Source organism: Python bivittatus, unplaced genomic scaffold (genome assembly GCF_059951505.1).
Source record: "Python bivittatus isolate LINGU-HERP-01145 unplaced genomic scaffold, Pbiv_v1 ctg000480_np1212, whole genome shotgun sequence".
In the NCBI taxonomy this organism is placed as follows: Eukaryota; Metazoa; Chordata; class Lepidosauria; order Squamata; family Pythonidae; genus Python; species Python bivittatus.
The window spans coordinates 96,785,254-96,805,971 of record NW_028277075.1 but is presented as its reverse complement, the minus strand read 5'-3'; the positions used below and the strand labels follow the sequence as shown (position 1 = coordinate 96,805,971).

Sequence of the window (20,718 nt, the reverse complement as noted above, 5' to 3'; positions counted from 1 at the left end):
TATGGGATGGGGGGACTACAATGTGTGGGCATATTCAGCCTGTTTGGTTGGTTTATGATTCTATGTATGTATGAACTGAGCAAATGAGTGACCTCACCAAGGATGTTATGTGAATGCAGTCATAGTTTAAGCTATTCCTTCTTCGTTATCATTTTTTTAAAAAATTGCAGTTAAGTCTTCTCCTGCTATAAGATAGGCATCTTCATGCTGCCTTAAAGAGAAATGTAATGGATCTTTTTAACTCAATATAATTTCTGAAGCAAAACTGGCTTTCACAACTATTAACATAGGACAGAATGTTCCCATGGCTTGTCTCTAGTCTGCTGAATCTCCTCTCTTCATGTTCTCCAGTAATTAAAAAGAAAACAAGGAAATACAAAAGCATAAACACTCACACCAGGAAACTGCAGTGTTAATTATGCAGTTTTCTCTAGTCAACATCAGCTTGGGACCAGGAGGTTAAAAAATACACTGACGTGAAGCATCTTCCTTATTCCAACTCTCAAGAAGCTGCTACCAGGAAAAAAAACCCGATAGCGTCAGTATGCAAAGCTGAGCTGAAAACCCCTCTGGAAGATATTGTGGACACAGTAAGTCAAATCTGTCAACATTAAAAGCTCCTTTATTCTTTTCCAAAATGATCAGGTGATTTCATATCATAGCTGCTCTACATTTTTCTTCATTTCCTTTAAGCTGGTTATCATAAATTCAGTACATGCAACTTGTAAATTTTATTCAAGCAGGTTTTTCCTTTGCTGTGGTTCATAAAGACATTTTCCACTCTTCTTCCCTCAAATAGGGATCATATTATTACCAAGGATGATAGATCACAGTTCTCTTCTTTATTGGTTCAAGCAGGCTATGGATTTTCCTATGATAAAAAAGGCATTGAAAACAGAAATTAAATGTGTTCAGGTATTGATTAACTGAAGAGGCATCCTAAAGAGTGGACCTCTGGGATCGGGGATGACAAAGAGTCATGATCAAAGATGAAGATAATGCTACCTTTGTTTTAAATAAAATAAAAGGATTATAATAACTTTAAATAAAATAAATTAAAATAGGCACAGAGTACAGTTGATGTACCTTTTAAAAGAGGGAAATGAGTATATATCTCTATATCTGTACATGCTGTGTGCTGTGTTCAATCATGTTTTAACTGTTTTTAAAAAAGATGAAGATAAGGCTGTAGAGAAAACTGAATTCATATCTTGCATATATTCATTCCACTGAAGACCTCTTACTCTTAACTGTGTGCTCTGAATATACTCAATGCTGGATTTGCACCCAGAAAGTGGGTCCCAGAAAGAAAGGAATAAAAAGTTGGTGTTGCCTAGTAAATGGAGGGAGACAGACTAGGTGGAAACAAGTGTGCACATATGACAGGCACACTCAGGTGTATATTTGATTCCTTCTGTCCTGAAAAGCATGTGTCACATCAACGGTAGTTTTAAATGTGACTTTTATATGTGAAGCTTCTGTATCTTTCTCCACTTGTACCTGACCATAGCACCAAAATGTCCTGGAGATTTCTTTTCTCTGTTGTGTTCCAATGAGGTTGCCTTCATCTCATTCTCAGCTGTAGTGGTTTTAAAGTAGCATTTTCCCCCGTATTTGGACAACATCCCAAGGTAGCCTCAAAGTGTGTAAGACCTGTCGGGCTTTGGTATCTATTATCTTGGAAGGTAACCAGTGACTAGTAGTGACAAGGAACAGGACACTTCAGGTAGGTATGGTTTTCTCTCAGTGGTGAAGAAAAGCTCTTTATTTAACATGTTGCACAAAACTGTTCACATAACAGTAGTTGGCCACAGTGAAGATTATTCCCTAAACTGTTGACTAACACGCACAGATGAATGCTATGAGGTCAAGATAGCCTTTATATGAGTAAGGGAGAACAGAATTAAAACCTATTTGGTAGTCCCACAACTTGTGGAATGCCCTCCCTAAAAACCTGAAATCTACTCTGCATATGTTTAAATGCATTCCTGTTCTGACAGGCATTTAATCTTTAATCCTTGTCCTAGTTACAGTGTTAGCTTTTAAAAGCATTAATATTGGCTTTATTATTGTCTCAGTTTTAATTTATTCTTAATTTTAAACCTATTTGGAAATAATTCTGGGTATGATTGTCCGTGGGGTGGTATATAAGATGAATTAATTAATTTAAAAAACCATGATCACAGATTTGACTAGCTTGTAAAGTATACAGTCTTGTACAAGGTCATAGTAGAGAAGGATACAGATAAATCTGAAACAGTCTTCTGTCCAGTGTATGGTAACCAGTCAAGGCTCCCCAACAGACCACATTTTCTATACATGTCTATTCCTTGGCTGTTGAATTAAAAAAATGAATGCCATGGGCCGCCACTGTTTAATTTGTATAAATATGAGGAACAATAAAATAAGTAAGATACAATCAGAGAATGTAAGAGAGCAATGAGAAAAAGGAATATTTCAAAGAGGTTAGAACTATTTATCAGCTATAAGCATTCAAATCTGTTCAAACCCTGGAACTTCTTTCTGTGTTCATGCACTGCAGGCAAAATATGAAAATGAACATATTTTCATTCAAAATTATATCAAAGCTTAAAAAAAAAAATTGGAAGCCTGGGGATTTCTTTGAGATTCTCTAGTGTTTGAATGTGTGTAAAGAACCTGAAGGTTAGTTCACATCTTCTCTCAAAACATTGATATCAGAAGAAAACAGATATACACCATTATCAGTTCTATGAAAGATTCAGAGTGCATCAGAATATATTTGATTATTTTTCTGCAAGACCCAAGTTTCTGGCCAGCCCTCTTTATCAACATAATGCGTATAAAGGGTTCTATTTCTCTGGCAAAGATTCCTGGAATGACTCAAGAGTTGAGGGTGGAGTGTCACAACTGATATGGTCTGATCAGGTTTTTGGCCCTGTTCTCCTTAGTACAGAGGTGAAGAAGGACAGTGAATGACTCACTCAATTTTTTTTTTTTTAACAATTCCACATAACACCACCAAAATCAAGAAGACATCAGTGTAGTTAATGAGCACAATCCAGAAAACAAGTAGAAGCAAGAAGACTTTATTTAGAAAAGTTTTTCATGAATGAGATGAACAACAACAAAATACAAAGTTGCCCTAAAGAAATACAAGTGGTGAATCTTTTCCTCTAACATAGCCATCTGATTGGATCCTACACCTGAAGAATTTTGTAAAATATTTTAGTACTGAATAGCTTTACCATTACCTTTCGGCAGGGTTGCACAACTGCTTTTAAGTTAGGGCCTTGGATGATATGCTAGGAGTCACACTCTAGAAAGTAAGTGAGATACAGACAAAGAAGGATGAGGCCAGAAAAAAATCTCAATTTGATTTAATATAATTAATTCAATGTAGCTAATAAAATGTAGCTAAGGGGGAAAATCTTAACCTTATTAGGGGCAACCAAATTGTAGTTAAGATTACAATTTGGTGGAAACTATTAGAGGCTGCACCTAAGATTTCGAGTGGGTGCATGGGCCTCTGGTCATGCAGTGCTATTCTCTATGTATTATAGACAGTAAATATATAAAATTCTTTCAGTGTGGGGGTCAACTGTTACGGTCAACCAAAGCAGATTCCATTGTGGCATATATTGTAGCAATGAATGAAGTCTGTCATTCTCTGCTTGGAACTCTACATAAAAGTTTATATTAGTGATAACTGTAGTTAACAAAAACAACATTAAGGAAAATTATATATGTTAAAGAAAGCCATAAACAAATACAGATAGACACAGATAGACAGACAGACAGACAGACTTTCATGGGTGGTATGTGTCTTCCTCAATCTCGGGTCCTCTACCAGAGGCCTGGGAGTTTGAGGGTTCTGCACAGTATCTTAGCTGTTCCTAGCACTGCACTCTTCTGGACAGAGAGCTCTGATGTCGTTCCTGAGATCTGTTGGAGCCACTCTCCCAGCTTAGGAGTCACAGCCTCGAGTGCTCCTACAACCACTGGGACCACTTTGGCCTTGACTTTCCACATCCTCTCTAGTTCCTCCTTCAGGCTCTGGTACTTCCTCAGCTTCTCATACTTCTTCTTTCTGATGTTGCTGTCACTTGGCACTGATACATCTATCACCACTGCTGTCTTCTGGTCCTTGTCTACTACCACGTTGCCTGGTTGCTTGGCCAGTTCCTGCCTCTCTGTCTGGGTCTAGAAGTCCCACAGGATCTTAGCCCTGTTATTCTCTATGACCTTCTGTGGAATCTCCCATCTGGACTGGGGGGGGGGTACACAATGCCAGATAGATAGATAGATAGATAGATAGATAGATAGATAGATAGATAGATAGATAGATAGATGATAGATAGATAGATAGATAGATAGATAGATAGATAGATAGATAGATAGATAGATGAAGTTAAACAGTGACAAGTGCAGAATTACTATTATCATTTAAGCATTTTAATTTAATTAATTTTAAAATAGATTAAAATCTTGCAGCCATTACATGGAATGGATTGAGACTAATCCATATATTCCTAACTGAGAGCATGCCTTAGATGAAGTGGCGTTTATACATCACCCAACACAGAAGTGCATCACCAAAATAGGATAAAAAGAAAAGGATACAGATTTACATAAAATTAGCATATACTAATTTATCTGTGTAGATGCAAACTCGAAAGCAATTACTCTAATTTAAAATGAAATTGAATTCACCTCATCACAGTGGGGAAGATTGTGACAAACTGGCTTGTGTCCCTGTTCAGTCCATTTTCCATAATTGTTGATAAACAGAAAGCAAGGACCTCACTGGGGGGCACTACCTAGGCAACTTTGGCTGATGCTGGTACCTAAGCAGGATTAGCCCTGGTTAATTTTTAGATGAGGAACCTCCTAGAATTCCTTTAGATAAAGACTGTTGTACTGTATAACCCAGGAAACTGAAAAAAAAATCTCAAAAGAAGGCAATGGCAAATCAGTCCCGTAACACTGCCAAGAAAACATCACGGATTTAGTCACCAGGTGTTAAGCATGACTTGAGGACAGCTTCAGTTTTTAAGAATCAAATGTTACAGAGGCAGAAAAGTGGAGCATGATGGAAGCTTATGTGCTTCCAACTAAGAGCTACTGATCATTTTTGGAAGAGCTCCAGCATTTCCTTGCAACCAACTACCATCCTAACATTACATGTATGGGAGACAACAGCTTTGATCTTGACAGAGCAGAGGTAGAAGGAAGAACACAACTCATATTAGAGGATTTTTGGCCCAGTTAGCTTTGGAAAATCTGATATTGCCTTGGTGATTGTTTAACTTCAAGAATAGCATTTGCAGATACCATCATTTCTAGCCTTCTCTTGGACCACATTTCTTAGAAGCAAATCAGAGAACTCTGAATAATGACACTTTGGAGTCTAATTTGTTACCGGGATTTCTCTGTAGCTGCCAATAATATTAAGTGAAAAGAGCTGTCAACACAACTGGGGGATTAATGCTGAAAACTAGCAGTGTTAAAAAGAAAAGAACATGTTTTCCTTATCATTCTTATTATGAGGACGAGGATGACTTTCCATTATGCAGGACTTTTTTCTCAGAGAACCTCTTCAAATTAGTAGCTCCTTTAGGCCCCACTTGGGGTTTTTGGAAAGCGCTTGATACAAAAGTGAATGCACTTCTCACTTTATTGTGAGGAAAGCAAAACAAGTATTGAACAGAAAACAGAGGCAACAGTATTTTCCTCCCTAAATTTATTGTTAAGGTATTTCCTAAAATGGTTACACACAGCTATTGAAAATGTGATGGAATGAACTAGTATTATGACTTAATTCTAAAAATAATCAAAGATGAACTGATGGGTTCACTCATTCGGTGCGTAAACCAATGGATATTATTTCCTTACTAGATTACTAGAGATCTTCTTTGTGAAGATCTGAGGACTATATTCACTCTCAACAGTGAGAAGTGGAGATCCATGAGAAATAAAACTTCCCTGAACAACAGGATAACTGACATGCAGACTCCATAACTGGCATATCAATAAGGCTTCTGAGATCAGATCCCTATCACAGAACTTATAGCAGCTCTTGGGAACATGCAGCTTTCGCAATGTTGTTGAACTACAACTCTCACTTGCCCCAGCCTATAGGACTGATGGTGCAGAACATTGGAGTTGTAGTTCCAGCAACACTTTCTCCATTCCTGATCTACTGGAAAGGCTGTAGTATATTTTCATGCAAAGGAGGTTATATTACTCTTGAGTTTCTCTTACAACAAATTCTAAGGGTTGTGCTGGGTGAAGAATAATGTTTTCATTATCTTCTTCCTCTTCCCACTCTTTCTGTACCCAGATGTACACTTCTTTTTAGGCTTGAAGTCATATTTTGAGTGTCTTTAAAGACACTTCAAAGACTATGAGAGGCCTAGATAAAAGAAAGGGTGACTGAAGACAAATTTAATTTTCATTTCATTTCATTTCAACTTAATTAAAATATAGTATGCCTACTCTTTATTTATTTGCTTGTTTATTACAGAGCTTGATTTACTGCCTACTTCCATAGTCTCAGGACAGTTTCTAAACAACCCAAAATGCTATACATAAATTCACAAAACACCAGAAAAACTAACTCCATTAATTAACCAGCTAGCTAACTAATAGGCAATTCACATATCATTAGCATCCCAACACCTTGCAGAATAGCCGGGTCTGTAGCATCTTCCTAAAGGCCAGGAGGTTTATCTTGGGAGGCAAAGTGTTCCAAAGTGTGTGGACAGCCACCAAGAAGGTGTATAATTGGGTCCCACCCCTTAATTTTTTATTAGACTTATATCTTGCCTTTCCCTCAGGAACATAGGACACCAGTCTACCTAGCATACTCTTTTTCAATATTTTTCCTTACAACAATCTGTGAGGTAGGGTAAACTAAGAGTAACTGAGCCAAAGTCACCCTGTGAGCTTCCACACATGAGGTTGTACTTGAGTCCAATAGTTTAACCATTACAATAAATAAACTTTTTTTTTTAAAGCATGTTGAATACTAAGGAAACCCAACCACTGAATTCTGCTGCTGTAAAAAAGTTGCAAAACAGTGGTAGAGATGTATATCTTCCCTGCCATTCTTACTACAGAAGGATCCTCAAAGTTGGTTCCCAACTATATTTGATCATAATTCCCATGGGAAATATTTCTTTGTCCTCAGCATCTCAGATCAGCATCAGATTCTTACAGTTTTAAGAGTGGGTCAGGGACATTGGGAACCCTAACACTGATGACTCAAGTCATCAATCTATATAAACATCTCCAAATAAAAGCCTACCAGCTTAACTTTCAGGAGACTCTCCTTGGAACCATAGAAGACCACTTCCTTGGAGTCTGCAATGACCAAGCAGCATAAAAGCCCTATAAAATTAAACAAATAAATAATAAATCTGCTTTCATCTATCCTTCAGTAAGATACTTGGCAACATGGAAAAGTATTGACTTTTAATAAAAATGTTAAGATTTCTCACAAGAGAGGAGTTTATATATGTCTACCTTGTAGATTCCAAACAGCAAACAGGGAGATTGGCAGTCTGATATGAAACATGAGGCAGTTCTGTGAACTGGCCTTTGAGCTAATAGCCCATCATTTGCTCTAAGAATGATGAATAATAGCATTTTGTGAAAACTCTCAATGACAATTAACCTTTAGACAGTAAGACTGTGTGCCTGCTGATTTATAGCTCTCTCTCTCTGACATTCACTGTAACATTGTTTGCTTCCTTGACTTCATAAACATGGAATCTGACACCATCACCACTTTTCTATCTGCCTTATTTCATGAAATGCAGAATGTTGACCATACTTCCTCTAACTCCATGCCTTTCGTGCACATTTCAAGAAGTATGGCTCGATGAGGACAATTGTTCTGCTAAAGATCCACAGGAGTTTTCACATGATTCCACTACATGGATCAGTTGCCTAGCTAAATTCAGATTGTTGGGCCACAATAATTCACATGATGAAACTACAACAGAGGTGCAATCAAGCTGCATGTCATACACAGATGACTTTCTCTCTCTCTTTTGCAGGGCTTTTTCAAAGTTACAGTACCATCTAACCTTCCTGATGGGTGACATTTTGCAGTTTATTTGCCCATATAGGTCCACCTGCAGGTGAATGGGGATTTGAAGCCTGGTTCCCAACATCTAAAGCAAGGTTTCCCATCATCCCTGATCATTGCCCATGCTTGAGGCTTGATGGCATTTTCATCTGATGTCTTAGGACTGGAAAAGGCTGACTTAACCAAAGAATTTAGATTGGAGTGCTCATACTTTTCCAGGTGAAAGATGAGTCTTAGTTTTTGAGTATCTTGAAAGGAGAAAACTTTGGGGTAGTGGTTAACATGTTGGACTTGGACAATTCAGGTTCAAGTGCTTCTTCAACCACAGAGCTTACTGGATGACTTTGGATCAGTCACTTTCATTCAGCTTAAACCACAATTTTGTTGTGCAGATATGTGAGTCAGATGTCAGATGAAAGGTAAATTATGTATTCAATTAATACATTCAATTAATAAATAGGAAGCCACATTCCTAAAAAGCATGTGCAGAGCCAGAAAAAAAATAAATTTGATCGGACTTCGTTTAAATAAAATTACTATGATGTCTAACCAGCCACATATTAACTAAGTTTCCTTTTCTCCAATATTAAAAACCATAATTTGATAGCAACTTTTAGAGATCTTGGGGGGCTGTATCCAAGAATTTAGAGGAACACACCTTGCCTTGGAGCCTTGACTTTACACCACTCTAGCTCTAATTTGATTCTGAAATTTCCAGTTATGCAAACTTCAAGATAAAGGGATTTTATACTTGATACCTTGTCATACTGTATATGGTGAAAACAGCCTAGTTCTCCATTAGACATCAGCTGATCCATTTTAATGTATTTCCCCTGCTTCTCTACATGTTTTTCTTTCATTGCTTTCAGTTCTTTTGGCTCATTTCTTTGTCAAGCTACTTTCTAACCCAATTTCTCCCACCACTGCTTTTATCTCTTAAAGAATCTCTTCGTCTCATTTTCTAATTTTGTGACTCCTTTAATGCTTTTTAAATTTAAGTACATTTAACGTATTTTTTCCACAATGTTTTCTTTCAAGTTAGAATAAGTGACACTAAGTTTACACAATGTTGGCTGTGCATTTATTATTTTTTCTCATCTTGACAGTCATAGGTTGGTTATAAGGAAATCTGATTATTTAAAAGGTGTGTGTGTGTGTGTGTGTGTGTGTGTGTGTATCACAGGAGGAGCCCTAACAAAGTCATATAGAAATATTCTCATATTCTATTTTAAAATTACAGATAAAAAACCTGTGTCTTTTAAGAGGAAAATATTTTGTCAACTCATTGATACTGTCTTGCTTTAATCACTCAACTTGAGTTTTAGAAACAAGAGGACCTACAAGAAAATATTGGTGAGCAGAGTTCACCAGTACAGTATTCTCATTTGCTACGCGTGACTTTTCCCACAATGCCCCATTCCATCAAGAATTAGTCAACATGCCATGACTGCAGAGAATTCTCTATCATCATTAAGCTGGTTGGAGGATTCTCACCAAAAGTTGCTTCCCAATCATACAATGATTCTGTGACACTAAAGAAATGTATTAAATGCATGAAAGTAATCTTAGGAACAACATTCAATCCATTTAATTTGATGTTAATTATAATTAAATTATAGTTAATTACAGTTAAACTAAATTAAATGATATTTAATTTCTCTCCTGGCCCCAGCCATGGCTTTTCCTGGTCCCATTCACTTTTTGGAGTGCTGCCTCTCCTGGCCTGACCCTTGAAGCCTTTCAAAACGGATGTGCATCCCTAATCTAAGGTGATGGAACCACCTCTGCAATCAGCCACTTTGTACTTTTCAGAAAAATGAACATTTTTTTTCTCCCAAAAACCAATGGCTGTTGAACAAGCATTTCATTTCATTTTTTTTTTTTTATGAAATTATGGTTTATAACGTGTTGGGAAATAGCATCCAGTTAGTAGGATGGCTTATATTGTGTAGGCAGTGGTCCTGAATCACTAGCAAACATCTACTAAGTATTTAATTATAATACAGGCAGTTTTTGTCTTTTTTTAAAGATTTAAGACAGAAGTGAGAAACATATGACTTCCAGTCATGGCTAAAATTAAGATCCAATATCTAATAAGCATGGCCACTAGTGAAGGATGCTCCAAACTATAATTTGGCAGTATCTGGAGATCTAGAAGTGTCCCATTTCTGGCTTAGGCAAACAGCTATATACCACTGTTTGTCCTCCTTTTTTTCCCTTGGAATTATATATTTCCTAGCCAACTATAATATGAAACACTGACAGAATTTTCACTTAGCTTGATTTTGTATTCATCAAACTCAGAGGTCCAACAAGCTGCCTGACTATTTGAAATCAAGAGGTACAGCAATTCCAGGTAAATACTTAATTTGCCAGAAATAGCAAATCAACATGCTACCTTTCTGTATTGATGAAACAGAACAGGTGTTTTGTTTTTTTGTTTTTGAAGCACTAACTTCCACAAAAACTATTCAGTTGCAACCCGGCAATTTAGTTAGAATAAAATATCTACTTTTCTTTAGCAAAATATGATTCTTGTATTTCTGGAGAATTTCAAGGTAGCTTTCTGTCTAATAGTAGACTCAAAATCAGGATTTGAAATATAGCATCATTTCATTATAATCGCTTTAGTTCTTCCAACAATGTTCTGTATGACTGGGAAGGATGGGGGGGGGGCAGTTCCTATTGTTTCATATTTATTTACTATTTTTCAGTGAAAAATTCCTCCTCCAATTCTCTTGCTGAAAGACCCCACATTCCTCAGACACAATCCTTTTTCACTGTTCAAGTACAAATAGACAGAAAAATTGTGTCTGGAGAGGACAAGGCAACCCAGACAGATCATCTGCCAAACATCTCATTGCAACAGTCTCATTGTCTGAAACCCTTGCCAACAAAATGCAGAGATTATATATTGGTTCTGGTGAATATCTTCAGCAACTTTCTACTCCCATCCAACAGCTCTTGTCTAAAAACAAAGAAGAGAAAGGCGCTAGGGTAGCCAGGTGGCTTATACTCCATCCAAGTATTTCTGATTATTTATACAAATAAATGTTGGCTAAACCATTCACAAGGTGACAAAGCGAAATTTTGAAAAAAGGGAGAAAGAGAGGTACAGTGATGAGATTAATGGAGTATTATCAATATTCCTTCCAGGTGTTTTCCTGAACATGTTTTATGCAGTAAAACTAACCTACAGCCTATTGAGCTGATGTAGAAAGGCAGATCACTGAATTCACTGAACCTCAGTATGAGCCTGGCTAAAATCAGAATAACCTGGTACAAGACAAACTTAGTCAGAAGAAGGAAGACAGTCAAGAGTAATTGACAACCTTCTGTCTAACCTTTGTTACTATTTTGTGTTCATGAACATGTCACCATGTTCATGAACACAAATCTGGGGATTTTGCTACTTGTCAGAATGACAAAAGCATCATTGTGTCATTATATCACAAGCTCTACCCCTTTTGAGCATGCATACAAAGTCATGGCAGTTGTCTAGGCTTACATCATGGCTTACATCACAATAGCACAATGCTTCCTTTTGTCATTCTGCACCCTATTGCCCACTCCTGTAGATGCTATTGTTCATGAGTCAACATTGCATAAGCCAACACTTGTTGAAAAAGTCATAATGTACAGATTCATTCATAAAGCCAATCATAAACCACAATTTGCAAACAACAATGCCTGGTTCACACATTGTGCTAAGCCCAGCCAAGCAAACCACATTATAGCATAATACATTAGGTAAATCCCAAAATACCATTTATCAAGAGAAACAATCCAGCACAGATCTATTTATAGAACACAACTGTCTAATATATAGAGACATACACACACACAGAGACACACACACAGACTGAACTCTATCTCCCCTCTAAAGCTACTGAGGAAGCAAACTATACAGTTTGATAAATATATAGCATACAGGTGCCTTTCTTCACCCAGTAGGTGCTGAATTTTTTTTAAAATCCAGACATGGGAAAATGGGGGTGAATTTCCTCAAGCAAGGACCTGGGAGAAGGAACAAGATACCCCCAACCCATATGGGATCAATCCACATACCCCATCATGTCCTTGTTCTAATATGAAAAGGCTGGGATGGTTTAGTGTATTTTGTTCCAACAACAAGAATGGAAGGTTTTTGTTTTGCCCTTTACTGGTTGCTCTGTGACCAAATCCCATCTTTGCAATAGATGCCTCCTGTGAGAGCAGAAGATTAAGTTGGGCCACACCTGGTTAGTACCTGAAGATTCCAGGGCAGCAGGCTAAACTAGGAAACTGAAAATACATCCTGGAAGAAGGCAATAACAGTCTGCTTCCTTGCTGCTGCAGAGCATGGGTATGTCCAAGAAGATACCAGGACCTGAGCTCAATTCAAAGCTGGCTTTTCTCTTACATGACATTGATCCTGTCTCATCGAGACACTATGACCGAAACAGGATTATCAGACTGCATTGCATGCAACAGAAAAAGGTGGTCTTTCTTCTTTACCACATCACTGTCTTGCCATAATTTCTTAGTAGAAAAAAATTAGCAACTCCTGCACCTTTGGAGAAAGGTATGTTCATCTAACCAGACCAGTGGTGATTTTTGTTGATGCATTCCTAGGTACAAATGACATAAACACAAGGGAAGTGCCTCTATTAAGAAGAGGGGCAGGGAAGGTTGGAAGTATTCATCAGTCAGTCATCACCCTCAAAATATACCCCTGTTCAGTCCACTTGTGTGGACAACATAAGTGATTAGCCAGTTGTAAAACACACAAGATTGTAATAAAATTCAGGACAAGATGTTATTCTGTTCACTGGATGATCCATCACCACAGTAAGGACTGGGTCCATTAAGGTCAGCCAAAGAGGAAAACCTCTGAGTCTTCCCACTCCTTTGGACTGAATAAAATGCAAGAAGGTGGGGCAATGAGTGTTTGGTCCTGCATTCAAATTGCTACCCCTACAATGATCCTCTTTGTTCTGAAATATTCTGAGTGGGGCTGATCTGAGAACTCCAAATGGGAGGAAGGAGAAGGAAATGAGACCAAAGAGCAATTTGGCCTTCATCTTTTTCGCTATCTTGCCCTGTATATATCAATAAACTGTTGTTGCTTGCATGTAATCTTTTTTTTTTTTTAATCCTGGGGTATGAAATGCCATCCAACCACTTGCTTGAGGCACAAGAGCATCGGGCCTTTTTGGCTCAGCTGGACAGAAGTCCATGAAAAGGCAGCCGACTCATACAGAGACACAGTTTAGGGCAAAAACCCACCCCCACCATCCAAACATGTCTACAAGATCCCCTTCCCCACTGATTCCACTTTTCCACACAGATACAGTATGTCCATGAGCAGCTTCAGGACTAGGAGAAACCTTTGATGCATGCAGCTGGAGTAATGCTGTACTGGTGTGCAGAGAAAGATAACCTGCCTTTATTTTCCCCAAGGTATCTGCTTTGTTTACTTTCCACACAGTTGGTTTAGCATAAAAAGAAAATCTGGGACTGTGTTGACTCATTCCATTATTCAGAGAGAGGGAAAAGCACACAGGCAAGTCAGCACGAAGGAGGCTGGAACAAGAAAAGCAGAGGCTGACAGATGTTTAAAAAATAATGATTGGCTGACAATAGAAAATGGTAACTAATGAGAACAACTTGTCCATTATCTGTTTCCATTCCTCTCTGTCTTCTTCCTAGATGCAAATTAATAAGGGATGTTGCAAGCATGCTAAATGGTAAATTAGAATCCACAAGTACTTGTTAATTCTCAGAGATGAATATAAACTAAATTAAATTAATCCCCAATACTATTTTGCAGCATTTTCTTGTAAAGTTTAGTCCTAGTTGCCACCAGGATGATATGGCTTGGACAGGTTGTGACTGGACTACAGGTTTCAGATGGTCCCTCACCTGGAATTCTACACTGTAAATTAAACTCTCTGCAGCTAGGAAATTAGAACATCAGGGAAAAAAGTTCTCATGCAGCTGATGAAGTGAGGCACAGCTCACAAAAGCTTAGGCCTATTAATAAAATTTGTTAGTCAGGAAAGGTGTTAAAAGACTCCTAATTACTTCCCTATTGTGGTCATTTCCTCTCCATGTAGAATTTCTTGAATCAAGATACATTCAAACAATCAGCCTGTCTTTGCAGTGACACAGATTTACTGCTTCCCTTGAAACTAAAGCTGGAAAATGTGCTGAAAATGGAAGCCAGAGATGATCAGGAGGCTAGCAAACTTCCCCTGTGAGGGAAAATGATAGTACCGGGCACTTATCAGCCTGGAGAAGTGGGCAGGGGGAAGTTTATGGTAAAGCTGTATAAAATCAAGAATCATCCCCAAAATGTGATTAAATGTGTGTTTCTCCCTCTCACAGTATTAGAATGCAGGATTATTCTTTAAAAATAAACATGAGAAAAGTCAAGACTAGTAAATGGTGGATAAGCATTACTAGAAGATGTGAATGCCAATGTTTTTAAAAGGGGACTAGACAAATTCATAAAGGATTGGCCACTAGTGGTATTCATCTAGGCAGCTCAGCAATCAACCTCAAACACTGGCCACTAGGGAGCAACAGGGCAAGAGGACTATGGCTTTCCCACCTATGAGCTCCTCAATGCACCTGCCTGGCCACTCTTATGACATAGAATACTGACCCAAATAGGCCTTGGTTTCCGGATCTGAGATATGAAAATGTCCTCCATGGTCACTGAGTCAGCAGCTGATTGCTCTCAATGTTATGAGATCCTCAGAAGGATAAACAGAATACAAATAAAATAAATGAAGTAAATATTACTGTTGAATGCCACCTCTAAACTGCCTACCTAAAGCCCCTCTGGACAGAGGCAGGGATAAATTGTATAAATTGTATAAATACAAATAAAATAATCCTGTCACTGAAATCTCCAGGAAGAGTGATACTATTGTTTTTATAACTGAAGGGGGAAGTAGATATGGTTGTTTGCATGTAGTTTGTCCTAGGATATTTGAATTTTAAGAAGTAAGTAATAAGGTTAAGGACTATAAGCCAGTTTGGAACCATGACATTCTAGGCAGGGATAACTTGTCTCAACCATGGTACTGAATTGAACCTCCTCTTCTGCACCTATTATTCATGACAAGAAGAAAATCATAAGCAAATTATTTTATATTACCAAATCACACTCTCAGCCTCGCCCCCACCCACCTTGGAGTCTGTCTTGTCCCGTGGCAGCTGCCTGTACAAATCTCTACAGGTTTTTTGGCAACATTTTTGGAAGTGGTTTGCCCTTGCCTATGTCTGAGGGTTGAGAGAGAGTGACTGGCCCAAGGTCACCCAACCAGCTTTGTGCCTAAGGCAGGACTGGAGTTCACAGTTGCTGGCCTGGTGTCTTAACCATCCCACCAATACTTCATCACCTGCAGTACTGACTTTTTAATGTTGAATTGTCCTACAAGATTACAGTAATTATTACAACTACATGTTGTAGACAGGATGCTGACAATAGATGAAGCACTTTAAGCACCTGAACATGCTAGAAAAAGCATCAGTGTTAAGTATTTATACCTTTTCCCAGCCTTTTTGAATATTTTTTTTAAAAGTTCCATTAGCCTTTTTTTAATGCAAGACATTTTGAAATATAACATTCTTCACATATCTTCTAGGCTTGGATGAGGTGGCTTTGATTCATTTTGGTGCTATGGAGGCTACATGATTGAGGCTTGTCTAGGAGAAAAGACCACAATTTGGCTTCACAAAGGGCTTCACATCGCCTTCCAGACTTTTCCAGCTATCGCAAGCATGAAGAGGCTGTGGAGGAGACTTCAGAGCAGAGAAGTGAAAGAGTTCCATTGCTCTTGGACAGAATGCTGCTTTGATCAAGCCTTCATCAAAATCTGCACAGCCCTAATATATTGATCTTAACCATCCTAAGCTCTATTGCATATTAAGAAATGAGTTTACAACAGACAGAGCCATCAGATAATCTAGTTTTATTACTATAATTATTTTTGTTGGGCTTATCTGGATTTTGGAGGGGATGGGGTAGCAAACCATTAAAATAAATGATACTTTGAATGAAAATGCAAATATGATTCTCTAACGGATCATCTCATCATCGTAATGTGAGAATTACAGCTATATTCTCTCCCCTGGAAAGGTCTTTGTTCCCACCCAAGAAGCCATTCCTCTAACCTAAAATTAGGCATGCATTTTATCAATGAATTCCTCTAAGCTACCTCTCTACAGATCACTCAAATAATTAGGGTTGCTTTATCTTTCTCTAGGGAACACCACATCCAGAGTCAAAGAAAGGCACAGAAAGAGAAAGGCAAGGTGGTTCTGTCTAATTAGACAACTGGTGCCTAATTAAATGCATAAGCACTGTAATAATATCTCAGGATAGTTGTTTGATTGTGAAATGAGTGTTCAACTCTTTATTTTTCCAATCAGATTCTCCAACCAAGGAGGACAGAATTTCCTTCCAAAATATTGTGATCAGACATACGGTTTAGCTATTTCCAAAATAGAAAATTAAGTTAATTATACAGGGTATGGTCCCCCTTGAGGCCAGCAAGTGCTTGGGTAGGTATGACTGAGGGGTGATTGAGTTCCCTATGAGGTGGAGTGGTTTGTTGGGGCCTTGGTTTGGGTGTTTGTAAGATGGGTGGAAGTGAGATTGGGCATGCATGGGTTGGCCTGGGAGGAGGGAATGAGGGGTGGGAACAGGGTGTGGGGGTGCTGAGACGATAGGAATAAACATCAGAATGGTGATGGACAGAAGACATATGGTGGGAACCCAGGGGCAGGCTGCACTCTGGGACACTAGGTCCGCTGCTTGAAAGCATTATGCTATCTGGCTCTTGACTTCCATCCTCCGTGCCTTGATGGCCCTGAGGGTCCTTGGTGGCCCTAGGGTCCAGCTTCTGCTCTTGAATGCCAGGTCACGTGTAAAAAGGCTACCCTCATTCATGATATTATAATGAATGAGGGCACCAACCTAGCGTGTCTAACCAAGACCTGGTTGGGCCCAGAGGGGGGTTATTGCTCTTGGAACTGTATCCACCTGGCTTTTGTGTTTTGCATAATCTGAGATCCCAGGGGAAAGGGAAAGGTGTGGCTGCTGTTATCCATGAGTACTTGAAGACTCTCAGAAGATTTTCTCTGCAAATAACTGGATGTGATGCACTTTGATTGAAGTTGGGCTCTAGGGAATAGTTGGGCTGCTGTTGGTGTACTGCCCTGCCTGCTAGCCAGCATCATCCCTATCTTTACTGCTGGATGCCGTCCTTATAATGGTGCTTGGGGATTTCAATCTGGCAGGGAGTCCAGGGTGGTGCAGGAGTTCATGGCCTCCCTGGCAGCCATAGACCTGTCCCAAGTCATCAGTGGCCTGATGCATACCAGTGTCCACCCATTAGATCTGTTTTTTGTCTCAGGGCAATTACAATGTGATCTGGTAGTGGGGCACATTAACATCAGGTTGATGCCGTGGACAGATCACTCTCTGATTGCCTTCTGGCTTACTGGTGCTACCCTCCCCTGCAAGGAGATAGGGCCTGTTTGACCAGCCCACCCCAGGCAAGTGAGAGACCCCAATGGGTTCCAGAGGGAATTTAGGCTTTTCCCTGAGGAATTGAGTGAGTGTTTTGGCTGAGGCCTTAGTTGCTGCCTAGAATGGGTAGCTGGCTGAGCCTCGGAGTGCATCACGCCTATGTAGCCTCTCCCTGTGTGCTGATTCTGGGGCATATATTGGTTTTCAGAGGAGCTCCAGGAGATGAAGCACCTCAGGAGACACTGGAAAAGCACTGTAGGAAGACTCAGAGCAAGTTTGATCAAACATGGGTAAGAGCCCGTATTAGGAATTACCTTTAGCAATAAGGGTGGCAAAACAAATATTTCTCTCCCCTTATCGCATCTGTGAATAATTGTCCAATGGCCCTATTTAGGGTGACCTGGTTCCTGCTAGGCAGGGATGGGACATAGGATCATCTGCAGGGCCACTGTGAGAAACATTCTGCTTCTCTGGCAAATAAACTTGCTCAGATTCATACCAAGTTGGTCCAGCTGAGGTGACTGGGGCCTAGTCTTGTGGTGTGATCTGAAATGAGTTTGAACTGGTGACTCTTGAGGAAGTAGACAGGGTTCTCTCTGTTGTTAGTTTGACCACCTGTCTGTTGGATCCAGGTCCCTCCTGGGTTGTGAATGCAACCAGGGAACTAGCCTAAAGTTGGGTCCATGCTATGGTGTCAGCCTGTCTGAGGAAGGAGGTGGTACCACCAGCCTTGAGGGAAGCAGTGATGCATCCCCTCCTCAAGAAGCCATCCTTGGAACCAATGATTTTAGACAACTACCATCCTGTCTCCAACCTTTCCTTTTGGGGAGAAGGTTGTTGAGAAGGTGGTCAGACTGCAGCTGCTAAGAACCCTGAAGGAAATGGATTATCTGGATCCATTTCAGTCAGGTTTCAGGCCAGGATTTATACAGAAACAGCCTTGATTGTGACTGTAGATGACCTCTGGTGGAACCAGGATGGAGGTGGTGCATCCATCTTTGGGCTCTTTGATCTCTCAGCAGCTTTCAGTACCATCAATCATGGTATCTTTCTGGACTGGCTCCAAGGGTTGGGATTGGAGGCACCATTTTATGGTGGTTCTCTTCCTTCAGGGCTGGGTCCAGTTGGTGTTGGGGCGGAGGTGTCTCCCGAGGCCCCTTCTTTGTTGGATGCATTGGGCTCAATACTTTCTCCCTCCCTGTTCAACATCTACATGAACTGATGGTTGGGTGAGATTGTTCACTGGTTTGGGGTTTGATATCATCAGTATGCTGATGATACCCAATTATATCTCTCAACCCTAGTCCAGCCAAATGAGGCTATCAAAGTCATATCCCAGTACCTGGAAGCTGTGTGGGCCTGGATGGGGAAGAACCATCTCTGACTCAATCCTTTTAAGACCAAGTGGCTGCAGATATTAGGGCCACCTGGATCCAGGGATATTCCATCTTTAACCTTCAATGGTGTTCCACTTCCCCATTCAAGAGTGGTGGGCAATAGGGTTCAGACAGTCACTCATGTCTTAGTTACCACTTGGCTTGATTACTGCATTGTGGTCTACATGGGGCTGCCCTTAAAGACCACTTGGAAGCTTCAGCTGTTCCAGAATGCAGCAGAGAAGGCAAAACTGGGAATGCCTCAGTATGTCCATGTGACACCTCTGTTCCACTAGCTGCACTGATTGCCAGTTTGCTTCCACCTGTGATTGAAGATATTGGGTATGACATATAAAGCCCTACATGGCATAGGGCCCAGTTATTTGAGGGACCACCTATCTTCTGTGGTTTCTGCCCAGCTGGTATGAGCTGACAGGGTTGGCATGCTCCAGGTTCCTTCAAAGAAAGAGTGTCATCTATTGAAACCCAGGAAATGTGCCTTTTCTGTCATGGCACCTGCCCTGCAGAATGAGATTGAGATCCAGGTGGCTCCCACCCTGATGGCATTCTGGAGAGCCTTAGACCTGACTGTTTTTCTAGGCCCTGGGCTAGGGCGACTGGAGCCATTCACTGGATGTTGGTTGTTTTTGTTTGTTTGTTTGTTTGTTTTACTTTTTACGCTGTTAGGTGGATTCACCATCGGTTTCTTATTTATCATGTTTTTTTAATTATATTGCACTTTTACCCTGCTTGTTACAGTATGAGCACTCCAGAGTGGGTTTACAGTTAGGCGGCACCTATATGAAATAAATAAATGAGAAACTTCACATATGCACCATGATTTAAAATAGGTTAGGAGGAGACATCATCTTTAATATGACGTGATAGAATTCATCATTCTCTTTAAGATTACAGTGGTACCTCGGGTTATGAACGCCTCTACTAACGAACATTTCGGGTTACGACCAGCTTCGGCAGGAAAAATTTACCTCGGGTTACAAATTCGCCTCGACTTACGAACCGGATCCGCGGCCATTTTCCCTGCTGCCACGTGATCGCGGCTTCCTGTGGGCGAGGTCACGGTAGCAAGGAGACGTTCGGTGAGGCTTGTGGTGTGTTTTGTGGTGTTTTGCGAAGGTTTTTGGTGTGCGTGTTAGCATGGCTCCAAAGAAAATGCAGAGCAGGCTTGGCAGGAGTAAGGCTCTGAAGAGAAAATTGCCTCGGGTTGTGACCAAATTCGGGCGGAGGGTGGAACGGATTAACCGGATTTACATTGAACCCTATGGGGAAATTTGCCTCGGGTTGCGACCAAATTCGGAGGGCGGAACGGATTAACCGGATTTACATTGAACCTTATGGGAAACTTTACCTCGACTTGAGACCAACTCGAGTTGCAACCAGAGTCACGGAACGGATTAAGTTCGTATCCCGAGGTACCACTGTATATCACTCATCTGGAAGACATAATATTCTGACTGGCCAGATATTTAGGTTAATGAAGAAAGTGTCAGCTAAGATCTATTCTGCATCTATCTTTTGTCTTAGTTTTTGAGGGGCAAAAAATCCAGAGTACTATGGATTTACTATTACTATGCCATTTTAATAGGATGTGTTTTTTCAATGGTTGATTTCTTTTTTAATTGAGTCACTTAATTTGCTAGGAATGTGGTTTCTTTAATTTTCTGCTTTTTAAAATATCATTTTGTACTTACCCAGATCACTTTAAGCAAAAACCTCTCTTG

General features: G+C 39.9%; 1 long non-coding RNA gene across 1 annotated transcript in view; it reads left to right on the top strand.

Moving 5' to 3' along the window:
* Window positions 1-488: 488 nt before the first annotated feature.
* The window catches only part of LOC148215079 (uncharacterized), a 52,582-nt gene continuing 32,352 nt past the window's right edge, over window positions 489-20,718 (top strand). The window contains exon 1 of the long non-coding RNA XR_015796915.1: window positions 489-590. This is a non-coding gene — a long non-coding RNA (uncharacterized LOC148215079). The remainder of the gene's footprint in view (window positions 591-20,718) is intronic.